The 25,220-nt window shown below is 43.2% G+C and overlaps 1 protein-coding gene across 1 annotated transcript in view; it reads left to right on the forward strand.

The window, feature by feature from the left end:
* dpep1 (dipeptidase 1) overlaps positions 1-25,220 on the forward strand; it is a 68,952-nt gene that overhangs the window by 38,440 nt on the left and 5,292 nt on the right. The window lies entirely within an intron of this gene.

Consider the following 25,220-nt stretch of genomic DNA (forward strand, 5'->3'; position numbering starts at 1 on the left):
ATACCAACATACCAAGACATACCAACATGGTATAATATCGACCAAATCAAATAATATATACAGATACTTATGTTATGCATATATACACACATACAATACATATATACAGTATATACATATACACATACCTATAACTATACACATCCATATGTACACAGACACCCATATCATAATTATGAATATTATGCTTACACACACACACACACACACACACATACAAAAAAATACTTACATTTTATATAATCCGTATGTACCCATACCCACATATAGACACTTATATTATCAATAGAATGTTATTGTAATTCCTCCTCCCTATACCTCATAAAGATCTGTTCCTTATACCTTTTTTGAACTGGTTTATAGTTGTACATTTCATGAGCTCCACATTCAAACTGTTCCATAGCTTTACTCCACAAATAGAAATACTGAACATTTTTAACATTGTCCTAGCACTGCAAATTTTAAATTTCAATTTCCCCCTAAAATTATAGCCCCCTCTCTATCTGAGAACATTGTTTGGATATTCCTTGGCACTTTATAATTCCTTACTTTGTACATTATTAAGGCAGTTTTATATTCTATAATATCCCTGAATTTTAAACATTTTGAATTTAAGAATAGTGAATTAGTATGATCTCGGTAACCAACACTATGAATTATTCTTATAGCTCTTTTTTGAAGTATAGTTATTGCATGAAGTGAACATTTATATGTATTTCCCCACACCACTGAGCAGTAATTTAAGTATGGTAAAACCAGGGAACAGTATAGAATGCGGAGTGAATTATAGTCCAGGACATGCTTAGCTATACTCAACACAGATATGCTTCTTAATAGTTTCATTAGTATGTATTTTATATGTGATTTCCAATTAATTCTATCATCTATTATTACCCCAAGAAATGTATTATTAGAAACTCTTTCAATATCAACACCATCTACCTGTACATTTATTGCCCTATTAATTTTATAATTATTAAATAACATGATTTTTGTTTTAGACAGATTTAATGATAATTTATTTTGATCAAACCAACTTTTTAACCTGCACAATTCTGAAGAGGGGCGGCACGGTGGTGTAGTGGTTAGCGCTGTCGCCTCACAGCAAGAAGGTCCGGGTTCGAGCCCCGTGGCTGGCGAGGGCCTTTCTGTGTGGAGTTTGCATGTTCTCCCCGTGTCCGCGTGGGTTTCCTCTGGGTGCTCCGGTTTCCCCCACAGTCCAAAGACATGCAGGTTAGGTTAACTGGTGACTCTAAATTGACTGTAGGTGTGAGTGTGAATGGTTGTCTGTGTCTATTGGCCCTTTTTCAGCTCACTTCAGCTCACTTCAGCCCGACACGGCTCGCGTTTCGACTACCTCAGAGCAGCACGACTCAGCTCGCTTCAGCCCTGCTTAGCACCCAAAACTCTCACGGTTTTGGAGTAGGGCTGAAGCGAGCCAAACTGAGCCGAGTGGGGCTAGGGGCGTGAGCAGACACTCCCCTGTGCACTGATTGGTGAGGAGGCGTGTCCTCACATGCCCTGCGAGCACGCTGGGATCTGTAAACACCGTAAACCCGGAAGAAGAAGAATTACGAATTCCGAGAATTTCTGAAGCCTTATACGCCTCGCCTCATCTATACGCTCTTGCCAGTATCTGTTGGCGTTGTCGGTGACAACAAGCCACAGCACCAAGACCAGCAACACTAACGACTCCATGTTTATTGTTTACTATCCGGGTCGTGAGACTACCGCTTAAAAGATCACTGATGTCACTGTTTGCGCCGCCTAACGACATCACGTGACGTCCACCCACTTTCGCTAACTCCACCCAATGTGTCCACCCACTTCCAGCCAGCACAGTTCAGCGCGGTTGTAGTCGAAATGCAACGCCAACAGCCCCACTCAGCTCGACTCAGCCCAACTCAGCCGCGTTGGTAGTGGAAAAGCGGCATATGTGTCAGCCCTGTGATGACCTGGCGACTTGTCCAGGGTGTACCCTGCCTTTCGCCCGTAGTCAGCTGGGATAAGCTCCAGCTTGCCTGTGACCCTGTAGAACAGGATAAAGCGGCTAGAGATAATGAGATGAGGTGAGCCAATTCTGAAACGATTATGTTTTCTAACTCATGTAAATTTGTTCCAGAACAAAACATATGTGTCTTCTGCAAATAATACCATCTTAAATATCTTTGATACATTGAACATATCATTTATATAAAGAATAAACACTTTAGGACCCAATACTGACCCCTGAGGGACACCACAATCAATATTCAAACGAGTTGAGACAGAGTCACCCAACTTCACAAATTGTGTCCTGTTGCTCAAATAACTTTTTATCCAATTTAATACAACTCCCCTTATCCCATATTGTTCCATCTTATTAATTAATATATCATGATTAATAGTATCAAAAGCTTTTTGAAGATCAATAAATATTCCAGCGACATATTTCTTATCGGCGGCACGGTGGTGTAGTGGTTAGCGCTGTCGCCTCACAGCAAGAAGGTCCTGGGTTCGAGCCCCGGGGCCGGCGAGGGCCTTTCTGTGCGGAGTTTGCATGTTCTCCCCGTGTCCGCGTGGGTTTCCTCCGGGTGCTCCGGTTTCCCCCACAGTCCAAAGACATGCAGGTTAGGTTAACTGGTGACTCTAAATTGACCGTAGGTGTGAGTGTGAATGGTTGTCTGTGTCTATGTGTCAGCCCTGTGATGACCTGGCGACTTGTCCAGGGTGTACCCCGCCTTTCGCCCGTAGTCAGCTGGGATAGGCTCCAGCTTGCCTGCGACCCTGTAGAAGGATAAAGCGGCTAGAGATGATGAGATGAGATATTTCTTATCATCTATAGAGTTACTGATTTCTTCAATTGATTCCATTAGTGCCATCTCTGTTGATCTATTTGCTCTAAATCCATATTGACTATCACTGAGTAGTTTGTATTTTTCAATTAATTTATCTAATCTGTTATTGAATAGTTTTTCAAGAATTTTGGAGAATTGAGGAAGTAAAGAAACAGGTCTGTAATTTGTGAAGTTGTGTTTGTCCCCAGATTTATACAATGGAATTATTTTTGCTATTTTCATATTACTTGGAAATGTACCGGTTTGAAATGACAAGTTACAGATATATGTTAATGGTTTAGAAATCCCCCCAATAATAGTTTTCACTAGTTTCATATCAATATCATTACAATCTGTGGACATTTTATTACTACATTTATTAACTATATCAATAATTTCCTTCTCATCTACTGGTGTAAGAAACATAGAACAAGAATTCCTCTTTATAATATTATTATCTATACAATCATCATTTTGAGAGATTGAACTCAAAAACCTGGAATCTGAACATAAAGAATCAATAGACCCAAAGGTTAAAATAGAAATAAAAAGGGGAAAAAATCAGATTGAAGAGTTATACTCTCAAGAGATTCAAAAGAAATTGTTATACACAAAACAAAAATACTACGAAGGGGGCAGCAGATATTCAAAACTATTAGCATACAAACTAAGAAAACAACAGGCAGACAATGCAATATACAAGATAAGGGACCCAAAAACCAAGGTTATTCATCACCAAATTCAGGAAATAAAAGACTGTTTTAAAACCTATTATGAAAAATTTATATTCACAACATCAAGTCAGTACCGACCAGAAAATGGAGTCACTACTCGAATCTTTAAATCTTCCAAAACTCACGGAAGAAGAAAATAAAATATTAGCTTCACAAATTTCAAAAGAAGAAATGTACTTGGCAATCTCAAGACTCAAAGCTAATAAGTCCCCAAGTGCGGATGGATTCAGTTCAGAGTGGTATAAGAAACTGAAGGAGGTTTTGACATCTATTTTATTAGAAACATTCAACTGGGCCCTGACTAAAGGGGAAACCCCTCCGTCATGAAAAGAAGCGATTATATCAGTTATACCCAAGGGAAGTAAAGACAAGTTAGACTGTGCAAACTACAGACCAGTGTGCTTAATTTGGACTATAAATTATTTAATTCAATTATCGCAAAGAGACTTGAAAAAATTCTACCCTGAATAATCAATATGGATCAAACAGGTTTTGTTCTTGCACATCAGACACATGATAATATTAGAAGATCCCTACAAATTATTAGACATATAAATCAAAATAAAATACAGGCCATGTTTGTTAGTCTAGATGCAGAAAAGGCGTTCAACTCTGTCAGATGGAAATTCCTATTCAACACTATGGAGAAGTTTGGCTTTAATCAAGTAATTATTAACACATTAAAAGCCCTTTATGACAAACCATCAGCTAAGCTAAAATTCAACGGGGAGCTCACAGACTCATTTTTGCTGGAGAGATCAACAGGACAGGGCTGCCCCCTAAGTCCAATCCTATTTGCAATTTTTATTGAGCCATTGGCACAATGGATCAGGCAGAACAACAAGATAGCAGGTATAAACATGGCAGCAGGTGAGCAAAAACTGGCCCTGTTCGCAGGTGACATGCTTGTTAGTCTTTCAAACCCAGTAGAATCTCTGCCAGCGTTGATGTCTATTTTAGATGAGTATGGGTCATACTCAGGGTATAAATTAAATAAAAAAAAACCCAGGTCCTTAGCTTTCATTTTAATCCCCCTCAATGTCTCCGCTCCATGTACCATCTAGACTGGGACAAAAAAAATATATTGAATATTTGGGAATTCTCCTGCCTTTAGACATATCAGAACTAGAAGAAATTAACTATGGCCCCCTCAAAAAAGGAATTATAGCAGATATCAATAGATGGAAGATAATTCCTTACCTAAATATCAGTTCTCGTATAGATTCAGTTAAAATGAACATTTTACCAAGACTTTTATATCTATTTCACTCAATACCAATAGAGAAACCAGAATTATATTTTCGAGAGTGGGATAAAATTCTTTCCAGATTCATATGGGCAGGGAAGAAGCCAAGAATAATATATAAAACTCTACAATTACCAAAGGAGAAAGGTGGATTAACCCTCCCCTGTTTGAAAAATTATTATAGAGCAGCTCAAATTCGGCCACTGGTGGGATGGTGTACTCCAAATTATAGATCGAAATGGAAAGAAATAGAAATGGCAATGGGAAAGGGACTACCAGTTAATAATTTAGTTGGAGATCCTTCATTAACTAATCATCTCTCGGACCCCAATAACCCATTGATAATGGGCTCTGTGAATCTAGATCAGGACAAAGTCATGAGTTTCCAGGACCTAAAAGGAAAATTTGGTCTTCAAAATCAAGATCACTTTAGATATTTACAAATTAGGGATTTCATGAGTAAGAAATTCCCAAGGGACGTTATTTCAGGGAGGGAAGAAATTCTCAACATTTTTCAAAGAGCTGACAGGAATGTCACCTTCCAAAAGATAATATTCAAATTATACTCAGCTCTTCAAAATCTCAAAAGTGACCATACTTTGGATATTAAGGAAAGATGGGAAGCAGAGGGAGGCCTCACAGTCTCATAAGAAGAGTGGGACAAGACTTGCAGACAGCAGTGGTCAGTGACAAGCTCCCCCTCCTGGAGGGAATTCAGTTGGAAAAACGCGACTCGATTCTTTCATTCTCTGGCACAAAAGACCAAGTATTCCAATCAGACTGCCTGCTGGAGGTCCTGTGGGAATACCTCAGCAAATCATTTTCACATTTTCTGGTGCTGTCCCTCTGTGGCTCCATTTTGGAGAGAAATTCTGGGGATCCTGGAGGCTGTTTTTAAAAGGAAAATATTTTTAAATTTCAAAGTCATGTACCTGTGTGACAGGGCTTTACATTAGCACCCGCCCACCCGCCAAATGCGGGTAAAATTCAGCTTTGGCGGGTAATAACTTTAGTCCCACTAGCCACTTTGGCGGGTGGTTTATTCTGTGGTATGACAATATATTTTAATTGTAGTTTTCTCTGAAGGCATCTGATATAATAAACACATTGCAATGTAATATTACACACCTACAACTCCCATGAGCACCTGCATAAACATTCTGACAACATGTTAGAATTGTTTAGAACGTCTCAGATAAAATCAATGATATGGTAACCTGCGGTTAATGAACGAAGCAACAAAGTTGCTGACGACTGACAAGCGCACTATGTGGCGGCATATACAGTAGCTGGAGTTTCAAACCCTGCTGCTCAGGAAAAAAGGGACAGAGATGAGCAGGGCCGGGGCAGCATTTTAAAATCACCGAGGTCCGTGATGCGCAAAGTGCATGCCGAAAAATGTTTGACATATTTAAATGAGAGGGCTGAATTACACGTCACACAAGAGATCTATTCCTGAAATTATTTTTAATGGTGTTTGAACTGAATATAATCAGTTTTGAAAAGAAAAATCATGTATGTGGCAAGAGTAAGAATAATTTAAGCTTGTTTAATGGTTTGATCTGGCCCAAGCAATGAGGACAAAAGATACCCTAACCATGTAGCCTATGGAACTAAGATACATTAACAATCTGGCATCCGTTACACCTACTCACAAAAAAAAAAAAATTCTGGGAAAAAAAAATCAGTATACACCACCATGTTTTAGGCAAAGTTATCCAAGGCAAACATAAGTTGAAACTTTCCACTCTATTGCTTTGGCTTATCGAATGATTTACAACCCTGATTCCAAAAAAGTTGGGACAAAGTACAAATTGTAAATAAAAATGGAATGCAATAATTTACAAATCTCAAAAAAACTGATATTGTATTCACAATAGAACATAGACAACATATCAAATGTCGAAAGTGAGACATTTTGAAATTTCATGCCAAATATTGGCTCATTTGAAATTTCATGACAGCAACACATCTCAAAAAAGTTGGGACAGGGGCAATAAGAGGCTGGAAAAGTTAAAGGTACAAAAAAGGAACAGCTGGAGGACCAAATTGCAACTCATTAGGTCAGTTGGCAATAGGTCATTAACATGACTGGGTATAAAAAGAGCATCTTGGAGTGGCAGCGGCTCTCAGAAGTAAAGATGAGAAGAGGATCACCAATCCCCCTAATTCTGCGCCAACAAATAGTGGAGCAATATCAGAAAGGAGTTCGACAGTGTAAAATTGCAAAGAGTTTGAACATATCATCATCTACAATGCATAATATCATCAAAAGATTCAGAGAATCTGGAAGAATCTCTGTGCGTAAGGGTCAAGTCCGGAAAACCATACTGGGTGCCCGTGATCTTCGGGCCCTTAGACAGCACTGCATCACATACTGTACAGGCATCCTTCTGTATTGGAAATCACAAAATGGGCTCAGGAATATTTCCAGAGAACATTATCTGTGAACACAATTCACCGTGCCATCCACCGTTGCCAGCTAAAACTCTATAGTTCAAAGAAGAAGCCATATCTAAACATGATCCAGAAGCGCAGACATCTTCTCTGGGCCAAGGCTCATTTAAAATGGACTGTGGCAAAGTGGAAAACTGTTCTGTGGTCAGACAAATCAAAATTTGAAGTTCTTTATGGAAATCAGGGATACCTTGTCATTCGGACTAAAGAGGAGAAGGACAACCCAAGTTGTTATCAGTGCTCAGTTCAGAAGCCTGCATCTCTGATGGTATGGGGTTGCATTAGTGCGTGTGGCATGGGCAGCTTACACATCTGGAAAGACACCATCAATGCTGAACGGCATATCCAGGTTCTAGAGCAACATATGCTCCCATCCAGACGATGTCTTTTTCAGGGAAGACCTTGCATTATCCAACATGACAATGCCAAACCACATACTGCATCAATTACAGCATCATGGCTGCGTAGAAGAAGGATCCGGGTACTGAACTGGCCAGCCTGCAGTCCAGATCTTTCACCCATAGAAAACATTTGGCACGTCATAAAACAGAAGATATGACAAAAAAGACCTAAGACAGTTGAGCAACTAGAATCCTTCATTAGACAAGAATGGGTTAACATTCCTATCCTTAAACTTGAGCATCTTGTCTCCTCAGTCCCCAGACGTTTACAGACTGTTGTAAAGAGAAAAGAGGATGTCTCAAAGTGGTAAACATGGCCTTGTCCCAACTTTTTTGAGATGTGTTGTTGTCATGAAATTTAAAATCACCTAATTTTTTCTCTTTAAATGATACATTTTCTCAGTTTAAACATTTGATATGTCATCTATGTTCTATTCTGAATAAAATATGGAATTTTGAAACTTCCATGTCATTGCATTCCATTTTAATTTACAATTTGTACTTTGTCCCAACTTTTTTGGAATTGGGGTTGTATTTTTAAAATCACAAACAAGGTAGGCTACAACTGCGCTGCTTCGAAAATGTCAATTGAACAGCTTGATGAAAGTGTGCTGATGGTTACCATGGAAACCCCTTGTCTCCTGCACTGCGTTCCTCCCCCGAGTTGCGTGCTCGTTTGCTTTTGTGTTCTTGGTCTCAGAGCCGCGCACACAAAACCGACACAGAAGACAGAATCAACGTTTAACATCATTATCAATGCACTTTTTATGGAGACTTTTTAATGTTATTCTTTATTTTTTTATCCAGTTGAATATTTAGCGTACAAATGTATTTTCTGCTCTTAAAAATGACTGAGGTCCGGACTGCAGGGGCCTCATAGCTGGCTGCGGCCATGCAGATGAACAAGACGCTAATAGGAAGATAAGACAGTTCAATGAAAATGAAAGTTCAGGTGAGATTGGCTAGTTCATAGCAAAACCGAAAATACCATGTACTGCGAAGACTGTAGAAAGTCTGGCAAAGACAGGCACCAGTAATTTTAAACTCAAAACTATCAAGGACCACGAAAAGTTATATGCACACATCGGTACTATAACATCAAAACAGGCGGAGACGGCTGGTTTACTATAGGACAGCATTGCTTTCAAGTCCCTGGCTGTCATGAAGTCGGCTGAGCTGGAGAGGATGGTGCTGCTGTTTAGAAACGTTCACACGATTGGAAAGAAGTTGATCCCACCCCAGCTATCAACTTACGGCCTGCTGGAAGCCTCAGGCCACGAAGACCATTTTTCATGGACCATTCAGACTCATTTGATGATGAGTGTAATGAGGACATTTAATGTCTCTCTCTACACATGTTCACACACACACACTATTAATAGATAATACACATAATACTTGCATATCAAAACATCAAATGTTTTTCAGTGATAAATGTTTTGAATTAGACTTTTAATATTAGAATCAGTTCAGTTGTACTGAATGTTATTTTTCATATTATACGATATTTCATATTGTAAGGGGCTTGAATTTGAGTTCAATAAACAGAATACTCTGTTTATATTTTTGTCTGAACTGGTTGCATGTTTTCATATGAGCTACCTTAACAGCACTGAATACTTGAGTGCCACTGTAGAGATACATTATACGCTGCCATTCATAATTAAATCTAGATCTTCCGAACTTTAACGTATCATGGTGAAGAAAAAACTGCGATTTCCTGGCAACAAAATTGTGGCTAGTGAAAAGGCTGAATGACTAGTGACTCGGGAAAACCACTAGTCACAGTGGCCGGTGAGCAAAAAAGTTAATGTAAAGCCCTGCTGTGTGATCTGGAAGGACTTGAATATACAAAGCTGGACAAATACCTTTTGAGAGTGTTGTTAGTGGCGTGTAAAAAGGCTCTGACCAGAAAATGGCTTAAAAAAGACAGACCAACAATAAACGAGTGGCTTGATATAATTTATAATATATATGTTATGGAGAGAATTACATTTAGACTAAGGAACCAAACAGTTTTTTTTAAAGAGAACTGGTCGAAATGGCTCAGCTATGTGTCAAGTGTAAGAGCTGATTTCATATAGAATGCAAAGATAAGGTCAAACCCTTTAATAAGAGGGTTGTGGCAGCAGGGGCGTGGCCAAGCGGCGGTCTGTGAATGGAGGGCGGAGTCAGGGAAGGTAAGTGGTGGAATCATTGCACCTGATGGGGATTAACCTGTGTTTGTGTGTCTTCCCCAGTGACTGTGCCCTTTAAAAGGAGAGGAGAGCAGAGAAAGGGAGCTCTCCCCAACCAGAACACTTGTGTGTGTGTGTGTGTGTGTGTGTGTGTGTGTGTGTGTGTGTGTGTGTGTGTGTGTGCGCGTGGCTGGGAAGTGATAAAAGGCTGAAAAGCTAGTAATAAATAGTTCATTGAGAACTCAGTTCTGGCCTGCCGTGGTTCTGTACTCCACCTGTTACGACCCCATATTTTTCTTGTTTGATTTGCTTTTGTTTTGTGTTTTACTCTTGCAGATCCCGTGGGTGGCTGATGGGCCCAAATTACCACCACCTGGAGTCTGGTGAGAGCAGCACAGGATTGGCTGGTATTTGGTGCCCAGCCTTTAAAAGCCACCGGCGGTGACGTCACCCGGGGGGGGAGCTTTAGCTTGCTTGCTTGCTTGTTCGCTTGTGTTTTGTTTTTTTCTTTTTTTGTACTCATTTCCTTATTTTCCTTTATGTAAATAAACCTCCCCTTAAACGTTTTTGCGAGAAGTCTGTCGCTTATTTTTACCACTTTTGTCTATGTCCTCATTTTTTTACCCCTAGACAATTTGGGGACATAACAATTGGGGGCTCGTCTAATTTTTGTTTTCGGTTTTCCTCAAATTTTTTTTTTTGGCTGTAGTTTTCTTCTTGCTTTGTGGTGCCTTACGCATTTTTTCTCAGATATCCACATTCGTTTGGGGCGCACTTTTGGACAGCGTCTCTGGTGAGTTTAGCGTTTTGATTGTTTTTTGATTTGGGGAAGTGGGCTTATTGAAGTAACCCCGGGGGGAGGTATGCTGCAGGAAGTTTGACTACTGATAGGTCAACTTCTTTGCGTTCAGCATTTAAAGGGGCCTTCAATTGGTACGCTTCGAAGATATTTGAGGTTTATTTAGTTTTTGTGAATTTAACTAGGGACCAGAGTCGCGAGGTCGCAGCGTTGCTTCCACATTGTGGAAGTTGGCACTTTGTTTTTGTTTTATAGTTAATTTTTCTTATTGAGTTGACAGACTTCCAAATATTTTTTCCTTTTCTGTTAGAAGTGTTTTTTCTCTTGGTGCACATCTTTTTACCTGTGCGCAGCTGTTGTGTTGACGCAGGTTTTTTCTTGGGTGACCTAACTTTCCCATGGAATTTTTCTGGGGGCTTTTCTTCCTCCCATCTTCTCTATTTTTGGGCTGTGCTACGGAGCAGCATTTTGGGGGTGGAGGGGAAAGGTTTAGCGCATTATGGATTGCCTGATCGAGGTTATGAATTAGTTTGTGAGTTAAGTCACATTCAATTTGTTTCGGAAGTGCGCTTTAGTTAATAATCATGTCACTGGTAGAAGAATTCGTGAAGAATCCTTCAGAAATTAGTTTGGTTCGCTGTACTAAGGACCAATTAATTGATATAGCAGAGCGTTATTCAATTAGTGTTTCAACTGAGGAAAAGAAACTTAAAAGTTCTTTGTTTAAAGCTGTTCGAGCAGGCTTAGTTGAAAAAGAGATCATCTCTATTGGTGAAGGTCTAGTATCTCCGACGTCAGTGTTGTTGGGTGAGAGCAATATTTCCGATCAGGAATTTAAAATCAAGCAATTTTCTGAGACAGTGGAGCACACTGTGAGTCGTGCAGTGAAAGAAGGCGAGGTTGATAAAGAACTCGAGTTGAAAAAGTTGGAATTACAGCATGAGTTGGAGTTGAAAAAATTGGAGTTTGCAGCTCGTGAGAAAGACTGCGAATATCAACGGGAACGAGAGCGAGAGCAGCGTGAATTTGAAGCTCGTGTAAAAGACTGCGAATATCAATGAGAACGAGAGCAGCATGAGTTTGAACTGAAAAGGCTCGAGCTTGAGTTAGCAGTAAAGAAATTCACTATATCCCAGTCAGGTGTTGCCACGGTTCCTGCTTTCAGTTCACAGCCTACCTCTCCTGTTCGGCCCTCTGCTGGTATTTCCAGCGATGAACATACTTCGCCTGTTCGGCATTCTGAGGCCATAAATGTTGTAGATTCTGATTCAGTTCCTCTGATGAGTGGACATAACATTGTGCCCTCACATGCCGTCCCATTAGTAAGCGTAGACTCCAGCTCGTATGTTCCAGTCATGACTCCGTTGCCGGTTCCCAACCGCACTAATGTAAATGCTCCCGTTTGGGTGGGACAGCCACTGCTTGACCCACCATTGGAGATTAGTTGTTATGTTCGTATGGTTCCCCCTTTCAATGAACGAGAAGTTGAGAAATATTTTGCTCATTTTGAGAGGGTAGCATTAACGCTTAAGTGGCCGGTAGACATTTGGACATTGTTATTGCAAACTGTATTGAGTGGTAAGGCGCAATCTGTGTATTCTGCATTAACTGTGCAGCAGGGCTCCGATTACCAGACTGTGAAGAATGCAATACTAACCGCCTATGAGTTGGTCCCGGAGGCCTATAGGCAAAAGTTCCGTGGTCTTCGTAAAAATGACAGAACAATGTTTGTAGAGTTTGCGCGAGAGAAGGAGAATGTGTTCGATAGGTGGTGCACATCAGAACACGCAAACACCTGGGCCCAACTAAGAGAGTTGATGTTACTCGAAGAGTTCAAAAATTGTGTCCACCGACGTAGCGATGTATTTATATGACCAAAAAGTTACCACTCTTGCGAATGCTGCTGTTTGTGTTGACCGATATGTCCTTACGCATAAACGTTCTTTTCGTTTATCCTCCTCTCGCCATGACTCTGTGCAATTTCCCAACTTTCATTCAAACTTTCGAAATCAAAAGTCTGACCAGTCTTCGTCAAATGATTCACGTGAATGTTTCTATTGTCACGAAGCTGGTCATTTCATTGCATCATGTCCTGTGTATAAACGAAAATATGGGAGCTTCCCCAAGCCAGGCTCCCCCAAGCGAGGCTCATTCAAGCAGAGCTCCCCCGAGTCAGGCTCTTCAAAACGAAAGTCACCTAAAAGTTCTGATTTTGTTCAGCATGGTGATTGTTATGATGAAGTTGACTCTGTCTATGATCCGTTTGTTTTTGAAGGGAAAGTATCATTCACAGGGCGTGAGGCAGACAGCGTACCTGTTAGAATATTACGTGATACAGGCTCTGTTCAGAGTTTTGTTTTGTCTTCTGTTTTACCATTTTCTGACAGTAGTTATTGTGGAACAGATGTGTTGGTGCAAGGGATTGAGATGGGACATTTAAAAGTCCCTTTGCATACCATTTACAGTGGTGCTTGAAAGTTTGTGAACCCTTTAGAATTTTCTATATTTCTGCATAAATATGACCTAAAACATCATCAGATTTTCACACAAGTCCTAAAAGTAGATAAAGAGAACCCAGTTAAACAAACGAGACAAAAATATTATACTTGGTCATTTATTTATTGAGGAAAATGATCCAATATTACATATCTGTGAGTGGCAAAAGTATGTGAACCTTTGCTTTCAGTATCTGGTGTGACCCCCTTGTGCAGCAATAACTGCAACTAAACGTTTGCGGTAACTGTTGATCAGTCCTGCACACCAGCTTGGAGGAATTTTAGCCCGTTCCTCCGTACAGAACAGCTTCAACTCTGGGATGTTGGTGGGTTTCCTCACATGAACTGCTCGCTACAGGGCCTTCCACAACATTTCCATTGGATTAAGGTCAGGACTTTGACTTGGCCATTCCAAAACATTAACTTTATTCTTCTTTAACCATTCTTTGGTAGAACGACTTGTGTGCTTAGGGTTGTTGTCTTGCTGCATGACCCACCTTCTCTTGAGATTTAGTTCATGGACAGATGTCCTGACATTTTCCTTTAGAATTCGCTGGTATAATTCAGAATTCATTGTTCCATCAATGATGGTAAGCCGTTCTGGCCCAGATGCAGCAAAACAGGCCCAAACCATGATACTACCACCACCATGTTTCACAGTTGGGATAAGGTTCTTATGCTGGAATGCAGTGTTTTCCCTTCTCCAAACAAAACACTTCTCATTTAAACCAAAAAGTTCTATTTTGGTCTCATCCGTCCACAAAACATTTTTTCCAATAGCCTTCTGGCTTGTCCACGTGATCTTTAGCAAACTACAGACGAGCATAAATGTTGTTTTTAGAGAGCCGTGACTTTCTCCTTGCAACCCTGCCATGCACACCATTGTTGTTCGGTGTTCTCCTGATGGTGGACTCATGAACATTGGCTAATGTTAATGTGAGAGAGGTCTTCAGTTGTTTAGAAGTTACCCTGGGGTCCTTTGTGACCTCACCGACTATTACACGCCTTGCTCTTGGAGTGATCTTTGTTGGTCGACCACTCCTGGGGAGGGTAACAATGGTCTTGAATTTCCTCCATTTGTACACAATCTGTCTGATTGTGGATTGGTGGAGTCCAAACTCTTTAGAGATGGTTTTGTAACCTTTTCCAGCCTGATGAGCGTCAACAACGCTTTTTCTGAGGTCCTCAGAAATCTCCTTTGTTCATGCTATGATACACTTCCACAAACATGTGCTGTGAAGATCAGACTTTGATAGATCCCTGTTCTTTAAATAAAACAGGGTGCCCACTCACACCTGATTATCATCCCATTGATTGAAAACACCTGACTCTAATTTCACCTTCAAATTAACTGCTAATCCTAGAGGTTCATATACTTTTGCCACTTACAGATATGTAATATTGGATCATTTTCCTCAATAAATAAATGACCAAGTATAATATTTTTGTCTCATTTGTTTAACTGAGTTCTCTTTATCTACTTTTAGGACTTGTGTGAAAATCTGAAGATGTTTTAGGTCATATTTATGCAGAAATATAGAAAATTCTAAAGGGTTCACAAACTTTCAAGCACCACTGTATGTTAAAAGTAATTTAGTATCTGGGACTGTTAAAGTGGCTGTTTGTTCCCAGTTACCGATGAAGGGTATTCAGTTTCTCGTGGGGAATGATTTATGCGGGGAAAAAGTGTTTTCTTTCCCTGAAGTATCTTCGATTCCATCAGAGAACAGTGAGGTAGGCCCAGGGTTATCTGATGTATTTCCAGTGAGTATTGTAATGAGAGCTCAAGCACGCCGATCTCACTCTACTGACCTCTGTGATACATTTATGTCACTTGAGAATCCAGCTGTGCTGTGTCCCGACTCTCAAAGTAGTTCAGCGCACCGGTCGCTGTCCACGGCCAGTAGTGCTGATGCCCCGAAGTCTGTGACCGTGTCCGCAGAAAATGTTCATGTGTTGTCACTACCTGTTGATCGTGAGTTATGTAAGAGTGAGCAAAGAAAAGATCCATCACTGGGTAAGTGTTGTGCTATAGCTAATGGGAAGGGGAAAACGGCAAGTAAAATGGTGGCTTATTATTGGGAAGGTGGCGTGTTGATGAGAAAGTGGACACCATTAAATCAAGATTCACAGTGGAACACTGTTTACCAGGTGGTTGTTCCTGCCAAATTTCGACCACATGTTTTGACTTTGGGCCATGATCATGACTTTGCTGGTCATTTAGGCATTAAGAAGAGTTTCCATCGTATTCTTCGTTATTTTTTTTGGCCCGGTTTAAAGTCTGACATTGTGAGATATTGCCGTTCATGCCATCGCTGTCAGATGGCAGGAAAACCTAATCAAGTTGTTCCGCCTGCTCCTCTTCACCCTATTCCAGTAATTGGTGAGCCATTTGAGCGCATAATTTTGGATTGTGTTGGCCCCTTGCCCAAGACTAGATCTGGCCATAAGTTTCTCTTGACAATCATGTGTGCAGCTACTCGCTACCCTGAGGCTATTCCACTGCGTTCGCTAAAAGCAAAGCCCAGAATTAAAGCACTTATTAGTTTTTTTCTCAACCTTCGGGCTACCAAAATTGGTGCAAACTGATCAGGGATCAAATTTCCTGTCACGTTTGTTCACACAGGTGTTACAGCAGTTGTCCATTATGCATGTTATATCTAGTGCATATCATCCAGAGTCGCAAGGAGCTCTGGAAAGATTCCATCAGACACTGAAATCCATGTTTCGCACTTACTGTCACGACTCTGCAAAGGAATGGGATGAAGGTCTCCCACTGCTTTTGTTTGCTGTGCGTGAAACAACCCAAGAGTCACTAGGTTTCAGTCCTGCTGACCTGGTGTTCGGCCACACCGTGAGAGGTCCATTGAAGCTGCTTAGAGAGCAGTTGGGGTGTGAGACCACAGCTCCTCAGCAGAAGAACATTTTGGATTATGTTTGTTCATTTCGTGAGCGCTTGCACAATGCTTGTGCCTGTGCTCAGAAAGCCCTGTCTTCTGCTCAGTCAAAAATGAAGATTCGTTTTGACCGCCAGTCAGTTCTGCGCTCCTTTCAGGTGGGGGATAAACTTTTAGTGTTGCTGCCAATGGTGGGATCAGCGTTACAGGCTAAATTTTCTGGGCCCTATGAAATTGTGTCTAAATTGAGTGAGACAGACTATGTGATCCATACACCTGAAAGGAGGCGCAAGACTCGCATCTGTCATGTGAATATGTTAAAGCTATATGTGTCTCGTGATGGTGAGGTGGTGGGGAGTGAAGTATCTGAGTCTGCGTCTCCTGTATCTGTTGCTTCGTGTGCTCCTGTGCTCTCCTCTTATTCCCCAGAGGAGGATGGCCTGAGTTTTCATGATGTTCCAGTGTCTTTTCCACGTCTTAAGAATTTTGAGTTGCTGACTAACCTCACCGATTTTCTTTCAGATTTGCCAGATGATCGTGCTAAGGATATCCAGCAATTGATTGAGTTTTACTCTGATTTATTTTCAGATGTCCCTTCGCAGACTCACGTCCTTAGTCACGATATTGATGTGAACAATCATCCCCCAATCAAACAGCACGCATATCGTGTTAATCTGGTAAAGAGGGCAGCGATGATTTCTGAGGTTGAGTATTTGGTCGATCATGGGTTAGCTGAGCCTAGCTCTAGTCCATGGAGCCCCCCATGTATCTTGGTTCCGAAATCTGACGGAACATTTAGATTTTGTACCGACTTCAGAAAAGTCAACGCGGTTACAAAGCCTGACTCGTTTCCACTCCCCCGGATGGAGGATTGTGTGGATCGAGTTGGCTCTGCCAAGTTTGTTACCAAGCTCGACCTTCTTAAAGGTTATTGGCAGGTCCCGCTTACATCTCGCGCTGCTGAGATTTCCCCTTTTGTTACTCCAGATTGTTTCATGCAATATCGAATCATGCCATTAGGGCTGAGGAATGCTCCTGCCACATTCCAACGCTTGATGTGCCAAGTTTTAGCTGGCATCTCGGATTGTGAGGCATATTTGGATGACATTGTATTACATTCGTCCTCGTGGTCTAGTCATCTTCAGTTAATTGATACAGTCTTCGATCGTTTGCATAAAGCTTCATTGACCTTGAACCTCGCCAAATGCGAGTTTGGCAAAGCAACTGTTACCTATTTAGGTAAGCAGGTAGGTCAAGGTCAGGTTCGTCCTGTTGAGGCCAAGGTTCGGGCAATTGCCGAGTTTCCCACTCCCAGGACCAAACGTGCGGTCCGTCGGTTCTTGGGAATGGCCGGTTATTACCGTAATTTTTGCTGCAACTTTTTGGATGTTGTTTTGCCGTTGACGAACCTCCTCCGCGATCGTGTTGATTTTGTGTGGTCTAACAACTGTGAGTCTGCTTTTCAGAACACCAAGGCTTTGCTGTGCAGCTCACCAGTGCTCAATGCGCCTAGTTTCGAGACTCCCTTTAAACTCGAGGTGGATGCTAGCGCAACAGGTGCTGGTGCGGGCTCCTTCAGGAGGGAGCAGATGGATTTGATCACCCCGTCTGTTATTTCTCCAGAAAGTTTCTAAAACATCAAGTAAACTATAGTACCATCGAGAAGGAGGCCCTTGCCCTGTTGTTAGCTTTGCAACACTTCGAAGTTTATATAGGTTCCACTGTAGCACCTGTCGTTGTTTTTACTGACCACAACCCTCTTGTCTTTCTCTCTAGGATGAAGAATGCCAACCAGCGCATTATGCGCTGGTCACTCTATCTGCAAGGCTTCAACCTAGAGATTAAGTACAAGAGGGGTAGTGAAAATATTTTGGCAGACACTTTGTCGCGAGCTTTTTGTGAATGAGCTGTGTTATTTTTCTAATCAACATAGATGTTGATTTTTGTACTCATTTCCTTATTTTCCTTTATGTAAATGAACCTCCCCTTAAAGGTTTTTGCGAGAAGTCTGTCGCTTAGTTTTACCACTTTTGTCTATGTCCTCATTTTTTTACCCCTAGACAATTTGGGGACATAACACACCCACCTGGTCCAATACTACAAGGGTTTTTTTCCCCTATGTATGATGTGCTTATGTTGACTTTGCTGTTTTACTTAATGCATAAATCCTCCCCTTGTCATGTTATGTTGCTTGTTTTGTGCCTCATTGGCACATATGTGTGTGTAATAAACAGTAAATAACAAAAAAGAATTCGCTGATATAATTCAGAATTCATTATTTCTTCAATGATGGCAAGCCGTCCTGGCCCAGATGCAGCAAAACAGGCCCAAACCATGATACTACCACCACCATGTTTCACAGATGGGATGAGGTCCTTATGCTGGAATGCAGTGTTTCCTTTCTCCAAACATAACGCTTCTCATTTAAACCAAAAAGTTCTATTTTGGTCTCATCCGTCCACAAAACATTTTTCCAATAGCCTTCTGGCTTGTCCATGTGATCTTTCGCAAACTGCAGACGAGCAGCAATGTTCTTTTTGGAGAGCAGTGGCTTTCTCCTTGCAACCCTGACATGCACACCATTGTTGCTCAGTGTTCTCCTGATGGTGGATTCATGAACATTAACATTAGCCAATGTGAGAGAGGTCTTCAGTTGCTTAGAAGTTACCCTGGGGTCCTTTGTGACCTCACCGACTAATTCACGCCTTGCTCTTGGAGTGATCTTTGTTGGTCAACCACTCCTGGCAAGGGTAACGATGGTCTTGAATTTCCTCCATTTGTACACAATCTGTCTGACTGTGGATTGGTGGAGTCCAAACTCTTTAGAGATGGTTTTGTAACCTTTTCCAGCCTGATGACCATCAATAACACTTTTTCTGAGGTCCTCAGAAATCTCCTTTGTTCATGCCATGATACACTTCCACAAACGTGTTGTGAAGATCAGACTTTGATAGATCCCTGTTCTTTAAATAAAACAGAGTGCCCACTCACACCTGATTGTCATCCCATTGATTGAAAACACCTGACTCCAATTTCACCTTTAAATTAACTGCTAATCCTAGAGTTTCACATACTTTTGTCACTCAGATATATGTAATATTGAATCATTTTCCTCAATAAATAAATGACCAAGTATAATATTTTTGTCTCATTTGTTTAACTGGGTTCTCTTTATCTTTATCAGCAAGACAACGACCCTAAGCACACAAGTCGTTCTACCAAAGAATGGTCAAGGAAGAATAAAGTTAATGTTTTGGAATGGCCAAGTCAAAGTCCTGACCTTAATCCAATCAAAATGTTGTAGAAGGACCTGAAGTGAGCAGTTCATGCTAGGAAACTCACCAACATCCCAGAGTTGAGGCTGTTCTGTACATAAAATTCCTCCAAGCCAGTGTTCAGGACTGATCAACAGTTACCGGAAATGTTTAGTTGCAGTTATTGCTGCACAAGGGGGTCACACCAGATACTGAAAGCAAAGGTTCACATACTTTTGCCACTCACAGATATGTAATATTGGTTCATTTTCCTCAGTAAATAAATGACCAAGTATAATATTTTTGTCTCATTTGTTTAACTGGGTTCTCTTTATCTACTTTTAAGACTTGTGTGAAAATCTGATGATGTTTTAGGTCAAAAAATATAGAAAATTCTAAAGGGTTCACAAACTTTCAAGCACCACTGTAAGACAACAATTTTCACCCATAAAGTGGGAGGCATGTTGTGTAAATCAAATGGTGCTAACTCTCCAAAAATCCATTTAAATCCAGCTTATAATGTGACAAAACAAGACAAACATGAAGGGGGATGAATACTTTTGCAAGACACTGTGTGCTGTATACAAATATACACATACTTTATTATTTAATATTTTTATGGAAGGAGTTTCCAGTGTGGGCGGCACGGTGGTGTAGTGGTTAGCGCTGTCACCTCACAGCAAGAAGGTCTGGGTTCGAGCCCCGTGGCCGGTGAGGGCCTTTCTGTGCGGAGTTTGCAGGTTGTCCGCGTGGGTTTCCTCCGGGTGCTCTGGTTTCCCCCACAGTCCAAAGACATGCAGGTTAGGTTAACTGGTGACTCTAAATTGACCATAGGTGTGAATGTGAGTGTGAATGGTTGTCTGTGTCTATGTGTCAGCCCTGTGATGACCTGGTGACTTGTCCAGGGTGTACCCCGCCTTTCGCCCGTAGTCAGCTGGGATAGGCTCCAGCTTGTCTGCGACCCTGTGGAACAGGATAAAGCGGCTAGAGATAATGAGATGAGTTCTATTTCATACTTCCAGACCGCCAGAGGCAGTTCTTATAGTGGAATATCATGCGCTCGCGCATGGCAACGAGAACTTATTGATTTGTCATCTCGTGACGTCATGACGCCCAATGTAACAAAACCTGTAAACGAGTCATGATCTGTCTCTTTTTCATTCTCGCAAGGCAGAGAACTATTTTTGTGGACTTCGACAGCTTTTTCTATTGGGCTTAGCTAATTGCTTCCCCACCTAGCTGTTGTCTGCGAACTGGATTGGAGTTAACCGGCGAGTACTTTGGTTGCCCAAAGTTCCCTCGTTCGGTGATACAGACACACTTGCAACACTCTGATTGAATTTTATCAGGTAAGTTATTTACTTTGAATCTACCTTTACCGGCGAGTACCTGTTGGGTTCCAAGGTTCCCTCGCCTGGTGAATTATCTTCCCAACGAGTACCTCTTGGTTTCCAGGGTTCCCTCGTTGGTTGAGTAAGAGTAGGCTAACCCTCGGGAGCGGTTGCCTCCATAGCCGACTGGCTCTCTGGCCTTGTCCACTTAACAACATAACCGTCGTGTCGGCTCTGCGTTGTTCGTGGATATGGATCACCCTGCTCTCTGTACGCAGTGCTATGCTGGGATGGATATGTTAGATGGGCATGATCGCTGCCCATCCTGCTTGGGACTACAGCATCTGGAAGATGCGTTATCTAATCCTTGCCCCGATTGTAGCATTATGCCGTTCGAGCTCCGCCAGCAGCGTCTTGCTAGCATCTCTCCGAGCGCATCGGAGCTTTTAACTCCTGCTGCAGTTGATACTCGCGGGACTAAACGTAAACGTCCGGATGTTGAGGAGCATCGGAAACTGAAGCGACGTGCTTCTTCTAGTAAGCTAGCGAAGTGCATGGACGAGCTTACTACAACTGTACAAAGACTACAGGCGCTTTTATCAGGTCCTACTATGTCAGCGGTTAATGATAGCATGGATCAGACGGACAATGCAACGCATCTCAATGCTCACGTTCCTCTTTTAACTGAGCATCCACCTAATGTGGAACCAGAAGAGAGCGATGCAATTTCACTGGCAGCGACTGACTCTCTCCTTTCGGAGAGCAATGATCAGCAGGCTCATGTAGCACAACAACCGTCTCGGCCATCCTCCTTGTACACAGTAAGTGGCAGTGGATCTGAATCAGAGAGCGGAGCCTCTGTTGCTATGTCAATGCGTGGTAACATTAAAATGGCGCTTGCAAAGTTGAATTTGGATGTTCCAAATGCTCAGTCAGGCCCTACCAACCTCTTGTGTCGCTCTGTACCTGGCTCAAAAGAGGTGATTATTCCGCATTGTAAGGACTTTACAGAGGTCGTGTCTGCAGCTTTCTGATCAGCTCTTTCATTCCGGCCTGATCGTGTTGCACGCATGCTATCTGATATGTCTGCACCAGATACTACTGGCCTTGGCTCAATGCCAGCATTAGAGCCCTGTGTGGCATCCCTCATTGTATCACCAGATGAAGCCCTACGTCCGGACGTGCGATGCCCCAATAAGGAGTGCAGGCGCACTGACAATGCACTGGTCAAAACCTACAACACAGTTGCCAGGTTGGGCCGTATTGGCAATTCTATGGGCCATCTTCTGTCGGCTTTACATGCTACCTTGGATTCCACTTCCACAGATGACTCTGTCTCTGGTCTGCTGGATGCTTCCCTTCAAGCTCTTGGTGCAATGGCTAGTGATTGTGGGAGGGCTCTGGGCCTCCTTGCTCATGCCAGACGCCAAGTGTGGCTAGCACAGTCATCCTTACCAGAAGCTTGTCGTAACAACCTGCGCCAATTGCCGCTTACGCTGGGCCACCTGTTCGGGCCAGCCGCACAGGAGGCCCTGGAAAGAAGAGTACGGGTTACAGAGTCACGCTCTCAGCATGCTGCACGGCGTTCAGGCTTTGACGACCCTCGAGTAAGTGTACGTCCGAACCGCCAGGCTCCCCCACAGCCGGTGCCAGCACGCAGTCCTAACAGGTTCTTCCGTGGCCAGTACGCCAGGCCTACACACTTGGCCCATCATGGCGCTTCGAACCAACGCTCACGCCCCTGGCCTGCACGGCAGCCTCCACGCCAGCGCCCCCCCAAAGCCAATGAACCAGCGAGCAGACGGCGCTGACTGCCTGGGGTCGACGGCGACTCATTTTTCAGTGGTCCATATTCAGCGCTGGAGAGAAATAACTTCCAACGAGTGGCTTCTCGAGATGCTCGAAAAAGGTTACCGCCTACAGTTTCGCTGTCGACCACAACCTTGTGCCCGCGTTTGTCCTACGGCAGTAAAGGACCCAGGGCAAGTTCTAGCGCTTACTGCAGAAGTTCAGCAGTTACTGCAGAAAGGCGCCATAGAGGAGGTAGACCCCCAAGTTCAGGTGGAGGGTCTCTACTCCCGTTATTTTCTAGTTCCAAAAAAGGATGGCGGGTTCAGGCCCATCCTAGATTTAAGACATGTAAACAGGTTCCTCAAGCGTTTACCTTTCCGGATGTTGCGCACTATGGATGTTGTTCGAGCCATAGAACCAGGCACATGGTTTGTGACGATAGACTTAAAGGATGCCTATTTCCATGTGCCCATTGCAGGGGAGCACAGGCAGTTTCTCCGTTTCAGTTTTCAACACAAGGCCTACCAATACAGAGTTCTTCCATTTGGACTCTCTCTAGCCCCCCGGGTGTTCACAAAGTGCGTCCAGGCTGCACTGGAACCTCTCCAAGCGGAAGGCATGTTAGTCCTGCCGTACTTGGACGACTGGCTGCTATGTGCAGCAACCCCGGAACAAGCGATGGCGGACACCAGCCGCCTTTTGCGTCATGTCACAGAGCTTGGATTCAAGGTGAATTGGGAGAAGAGCTGCCTAACTCCTGCCCAATCAGTGAATTTCATCAGCATGCACTTAGACTCCAGGACCATGCGGGCCACTCTCACCAAAGCCAGACGGTTGGCGATTCAGCATGCCCTGGCAAAAGTTCGTCCAGGACGCAGGATCTCATACATTCAGCTTCTAAGACTGGCGGGACTGCTTACAGCAGCAACCACAGTCGTTCAGTTTGGCCTACTGTACCTACGGCCGTTTCAACGGTGGCTGATAGAGCTGCGCCTGTCATCGGTTCACAACCGGTATACCTTGGTACAGATGACAAGGAGCTGCAGCTTGCACCTCCAGCAATGGAAACAAGAAGACTTCCTACGGTCTGGAGTCCAAATGGGCCCACCCCCCACTCGCAGGGAGGTAATCACAACGGATGCCTCTCTCACAGGCTGGGGAGGGGTGTGGCAACATCAGGGGGTAAGCGGTCAATGGGATCCTCACATGAAACGCTGCCATATCAATGTTCTCGAACTACAAGCTGTTTTCCTGACTCTCAAGCATTTCAAGAGTGTTCTGAGGGGAAAACATGTGATGGTGAGGACAGACAACACCTCTGTCGTGTTTCACATAAATCACCAGGGAGGCACAAGGTCCCTTCCCTCTCTTCGTCTGACACAGGCACTCCTGACTTGGGCAGAAACACGTTTCCTCTCCCTCCGTGCAACACACATTCCAGGTCACCTCAATGTGGTGCCCGATGCACTGTCCCAGAGGAGACAGAGGGCAGGAGACTGGCACTTGCACAAGGAGGTTGTGCAGAAAATTTGGAACACTTATGGCACAGCGACAGTAGACTTGTTCGCGTCCAAGGAGACAACACATTGCCCTCTGTGGTATGCAGAGATGGCAGAACCGGAGTCACTGGGCAGGGATGCTCTGACTCACGAGTGGCCGGATGTGCTACTGTTTGCGTTCCCACCTATTCCACTGATCTGGGGTGTGCTCAATCGAGTACGGGAAATGGGCCACAGGGTGCTCTTGGTAGCGCCCAGATGGCCGAGCATGCCTTGGTTTCACTTACTACTGACTCTAACCGTGGGGCCTCCCCGGCCATTGCCAATGAGGAAGGATCTTCTGTCCCAAATGGAGGGGCAGCTCTGGCACCCTTGTCCAGACAGGCTGAAACTCTGGGTTTGGCCACTGGGGGGAACCAAAGTGTCATGGACTGTTCAGAAGGGGTTAGGCACACTGTTCTGAATGCTCGTGCTCAATCTACTAGGACAATGTATGAAAACAGATGGAAGCTTTTCACTACCTGGTGCACTACTCATTCTTTGAACCCCCTTGAATGTCCTGTGGTAACAATTCTTGATTTTCTTCAACATCTGCTGGATAATGGTCGCTCTCCTGCCACCTTGAGAGTATATGTCGCAGCACTGGCTGCCTACAGGGCACCAACTGAAGGGGTTTCATTGGGTGCTCACAAGTTAGTGGTAGCTTTTATGAAGGGTGCCCAACGACTACACCCGCGCCCGTGAACGGATTGTGCTTCTTGGGACTTGCACACTGTTCTGAATGGATTGTGTTCTCCACCATTCGAGCCTTTAGAGCAGGCAGAGATTAAGTGGCTTTCTATCAAGACTGCGTTCTTGTTGGCTATCACTTCTACCAAGAGAGTTAGTGAACTTCATGCTCTTTCTGTTAGTGCTCAGTGTATGCGTTGGGGACCAGAAGACAGTCAGGTGACATTATGGCCTAATCCTGCTTTTCTACCAAAGGTGCTTTCCCCTCAGTTTGCTAATCAGCCGATTGTTCTGGCGGCATTCCGCCCTGATGATGAGCCCCGCTCTGAACTGTGTCCGGTGCGTGCTTTGCGCCAGTATGTTTCTCAGACTGCTCAGTGGCGAAAAACAGACCAGTTGTTTATCCGTTTTGGGGAGTGTGGGAAAGGAGCACCCCTTTCAAAACAGAGACTGGCACACTGGGTTTCGGAGGCCATTACCAGTGCCTACCGCTTTGCTGATAGAACAGCTCCTGCTTCTGCAAGATGCCACTCAACGCGTGCTGTTGCGACATCTTGGGCTGCATTAAGAGGAATTTCTCTTGTTGATATCTGT

The sequence above is a fragment of the Neoarius graeffei genome, chromosome 15 (genome assembly GCF_027579695.1).
Source record: "Neoarius graeffei isolate fNeoGra1 chromosome 15, fNeoGra1.pri, whole genome shotgun sequence".
In the NCBI taxonomy this organism is placed as follows: Eukaryota; Metazoa; Chordata; class Actinopteri; order Siluriformes; family Ariidae; genus Neoarius; species Neoarius graeffei.